Source organism: Hippopotamus amphibius, chromosome 3 (assembly GCF_030028045.1).
Source record: "Hippopotamus amphibius kiboko isolate mHipAmp2 chromosome 3, mHipAmp2.hap2, whole genome shotgun sequence".
NCBI classification, from domain to species: Eukaryota; Metazoa; Chordata; class Mammalia; order Artiodactyla; family Hippopotamidae; genus Hippopotamus; species Hippopotamus amphibius.
Genome location: NC_080188.1, coordinates 180,526,289 through 180,530,844, shown reverse-complemented (window position 1 = coordinate 180,530,844; position 4,556 = coordinate 180,526,289). Strand labels below are relative to the sequence as shown.

The following is a 4,556-nucleotide window of genomic DNA, read 5'->3' as shown; positions in this document are numbered from 1 at the left end:
TCAGCTCCAAGATGATTTGGGACATTGATAGCATTCTACAAGTTGTTTAGAGCCACATCATCCAACACGGTAGCCATTAGCCACGTGGGACGCCTGAAATGTGGCTGGTCCAACAGAGATGTGCAGTATGTGAGAGAGACACACCGATTTCAAAGATAGTGTAAGTAAAAGAGTGCAAGATAGCTCAGCAATCAATTTTGTAGGGATGATGTGTTGAAATGATAACAGTTTGGAAATATTGGATTAAGTAAATTATTTTTTAAATTTTATTTTATCGAAGAATAGTTCATGTACAATGTATGTTAATTTCTGCTGTACAGCAAATTGATTCAGTTATGCATCTATATATTCTTTTTCATATTCTTTTGCATTGTGGTTTATCACAGGATATTGAATACAGGTCCCTGTGCTATACTGTAGGACCTTGTTGTTTATCCATTCTGTATATAATAGCTTGTATTTGCTAATCCCAAACTCCCAGTCCATCCCTCCTGCATCCCCCAACCCCCTTGACAACCACAAGTCTGTTCTCTGTGTCTGTGAGTCTGTTTCTGTTTTGTAGATAAGTTCCTTTGTGTCATATTTTAGATTCCACATGTAAGTGATATCATATGGTATTTGTCTTTCTCTTTCTGACTTACTTCACTTAGTATGGTAATGTCTAGGTCCATCCGTGCTGCTGCAAATGGAGGCCACCTAAATGTCCATCGACAGATGAATGGATAAAGATGATATGGCATACACACACACACACAGGAATACTATTCAGCCATAAACAATGGATTGATAAACTATTAAAATTACTTTCACCTGTTTCTTTTTACCTTTTTAGCATGACTACCAGAAAATTTAAAATTACATATGTGGGTCTTGCATGAAAGAGAGATTAGCATTCCCTTTGACAAGACTGGAGGAGGCCTGGACAACACACATATAAAGGCATTGCTACCTGCTTGGTGGCATCTAAACATGGTTTTGAGGAAGGAGAGTGACTACTTAATGGCTAAGAGGTGTCTTTTTCGGGTGATACTAAGTCCTGGGTCCAGACAGTGGTGATGGTTGCACAATATTGTGAATGTACCAAATGTCACTAATGGTAAATTTTATGTCCTGTGTATTCCACCACACACACACACAGAATTACACACGTGGCTTATGTTGTACTACAGTGTTGGATAGGTGTTTAAAGTAAAGAGGTAGGGGGTATGGCTTTGCTTACAATGGTGTCTCCAGAAATAGAGAAAAAAGTGGAAAGGGGCAAGGATGGGCTGAAGACGGCTGGGGAAGGTTGGAACTCTTTTCCTTCTCCCTTTGGTGACAATGTTAACATGTGTTAGAGTTTCCTGCCATCTTTGCAGCTTCCTCCCCCTGCTCCACCCCCGAGGCCTCAGCTTCATGTGGTCCCTGTCTCTTCACAACGCCTTATTTATCTCACTCCAGTTTTCCTCCACACTTGGCATCCTGCCCACTTCAGGGTTTCTCAGTAAGATAACTCCTTCCCTCAAATTCCTCACAGTTATGTGGTGTTAAGGAATTAGGGACCTTGACAATTGAAAATAAAATAGAACACCCAGACCAGGCTCAACAAGCCTCCTGCCTCCCACATAGTGTTGATGGAGAGAATGGAAGTCTTGTCTGTGCATCTCTGGAATCCAGCTTCCTAAGTGTAAACCTCATGAGGCAAAACTGATCTGTGGTTCCAGAAGTCTGGACCATGGTCCTGGGGGCTGGGGGTGGGGGCCGGGGGAGGGGGCAGTGGCGGTGTTGGGGCGTAGGCAAGGGCTTCCGGATATGGGAAGGATCCTGACCAGGGTGCTGATTACCTCAGGACGCCCATGTTGTGAAACCTGGTTGAGCTGGTGACTTGGGTACTTCAATACCCATCAATACAAAGTTAAAAAACAAAAAACAAATCACCCTGTGAGGTGGATGCTTCTTTGCGTGTTGAGCGGACAGTCCTGGAACGAGCGATGCAGTGGGGTGGGTGTGTGTTTCTTGAGGGTGTCTGCTGAGGTTGCTGTATCCCCTTCCTGTGGGACCTGGGATGACAGGGGTGGCCTCCGGAGGTCCCGCCCCACAACCCACCTGCAGGTTTGTGAGTGAGTGAGTCACCTCAGCCAGTTCACCTTTGTACCTTATCTCTTGTCTCTGCATGTGGAGAGACCAGGGATGGAGGGGCGTGAAGGGGAGTGACTCTTACCAAGAGGCTGGCTCAGCTGCTGGCGTAGGTGAGACACCTAAGGATGGTCGCATTCTTGGGAGGGATTAGAATCCTTCCCCTGCTGTAAATAGACCCCCACGTGGGGAGGAGGGACAGCTCCGGAGCCACCAGGCCCTGCGGTTATCACCTGCGGAAATCCTGTGTGGTGGTAAATACAGCCTCAGCAAAGCCTGGAGAAGAGATTACAGGGGAAGCGGAGCTGAGGAGGCTGATGTGGGAGGTTATTAACCAGATAGTAGTGGGAAACCAGAGGCCAGGGGGCTGGGGTTGGAGGAGCACAAGCGGAAATGAGGGAGGAAAAGTAAACAACTGAGATAAGCAACCTCGTTTGCTTCCTCCCGTACCACCCTTTTGTTTTGTGCAGGACCGAGGTTTCCCTGAGATCTCCTCTTCTGGGGGCAACAGCCTGGAGGCAGAGTTTGAAAACCTGGGCTGGCTCCTGCCTTCGTGCCTGCCGTGTCCCCAGGCACTCCCCTCCTCCGCCCATCCCCTCAACCCCCACATGACCTTCCACCCAGAGCCGCCTGGGCAGGGTTCCCACACTCTCCCCCCACCCCCACCTGTACAAGTACAGAGTGCCCAGGGTGACATGCCCAGCTGGACCCCCCCATACCCCACATACCAAGGGCACCAAATGCTGGGTCTCTGTGGCAGAGCTGGGTCAGGGCGCGTCACAGCGATGTTGTTGGCCGGAGGAGAGGTTTTCCTTTCTTTGGATCACAACCAGAAGTGATCGGATTTGGCCCCTTGCTTGAGGGCTAATGTCCAGGTCCTCCGGCCTGCTGGAAGGCAACACTTTCAGTTTCCAACATCAACTGGTTCCCTTGGAAAACTTCAGCCTCATGAGACAGGCAAGAGGGAACTGGCAGGTGGCCGGGAGAACTGCCCGTCCAGGCCAGATCTGGCTGTGCTGGCTGGGTGACCAGGGGCAGGCTTCCTCATCTCTGTGGGCCTTCGTTGAAACAGACATAACATAGGTATGAGGATGCAAATACCACATACATCACGCGATGGTGCTACTGCCTCATGTGTATGTGAGGATCTGGTAGTGGGTGTGGAAAAAGCACTTTGCAAACAGCAGAATGCCTCCCTGGGAGCTTTCTGGCGGGCGTTGTCAGCCAGTGTGCTCTGGGGTGTGTGGACAGAAAGGTGTTACTGAGAATTCACAGAACTCCAGTTTGCAAGTGGTTTACTTTTATGTTAGAGCATCTTTAAGGAGAATCGATACCCTGATGAAATGAATTAAACCTCAGTACTTGTTACTTAAGAGAGAAGCAGCGCAAACCAAATCCTTGGGATGGCATTTTGGGGCCATATCTGAAATCACTTGGTTCTCAGTCTACCCGTGGGGACTTTCTCTCCTGCTCAGACACATGTCACCGCTGGGGAGGGTGTTCCCCCACTGGACTCACTTCTTGTACATCAGTCAACGCCTTTACAAGTTATTTCTGCATTGCTTGTTTAGACCCAGTGCAATGAACTCCCTGTCTGCTAGGCCTGCCTCCTTAAGCTGTTTGAAGATGTGATGTGAGAGGGTAGTATCGGGAGGGAGGGGAGGCCAGGAGCAGCTGTACTGAAAACCTCTCACCTGCTTAGCTGCCCTCTGAATGGTCTCCATAAAGATTATAGGGGATTAGACGCAGGGAGGATGTGCTAAAGCCTTTCACTAAATACTGATTGAGCGCCTACTATGGGCTCCATACTCTTAGTCATGAGCAAAACAGACACAGACGCTGCAGCCTTTAACGCAGCTTACCCTGCAACAGGAAAGCCTGGCAGAAAGCAACTAATGTCGCGAGTGATTAATTGCAAGTGGGATGAATATTATGAAGAGGAAGCTCAGGGTCCCAAGAGAACCTTTCAGCTGAGCCCTGAGGGATAACTGCCTCAGCCCACTGAAAGGTGTGATGGTGGTTAGGGTCAGATGTGGGGAAAATTCTTCCCAGCAAAGGGGACCTACATATGCACGTATTCCTTTCTGGGAAGGAACTATAATGCCACGTATCGTTTACCTACTCCTCCCCACCCCAATCCAAAACCCAATTCTACTCCTTCTCTCAACACATTTTTCCTCTGGAATTCTGCAAATATAGTTTCTTTTTTTCTTTTTCTTTTGTATGTACTGGCTTTATTTATTTACTTATTTTTATCGGGGTATAGTTGTTTTACAATGTTGTGTTAGTGTCTATTGTACAGTGAAGTGAATCTTGACTAGACACAGAGAGGCTATGCTTAATTATGAAACTCCCGATTTGTACCTTTTCTTATTATATTGGTAAAACTTGCCTATTCCTTTTTGCCACCTCACGCATGACTGGCCAAAAGAGAAATCCTA

The 4,556-nt window shown here is 47.7% G+C and overlaps 1 pseudogene; it reads left to right on the top strand.

Annotated features, from left to right (window-relative positions):
* Positions 1-867: 867 nt before the first annotated feature.
* On the top strand, positions 868-977 carry LOC130850642 (U6atac minor spliceosomal RNA; annotated as a pseudogene).
* The last annotated feature ends 3,579 nt before the right edge of the window (positions 978-4,556 follow it).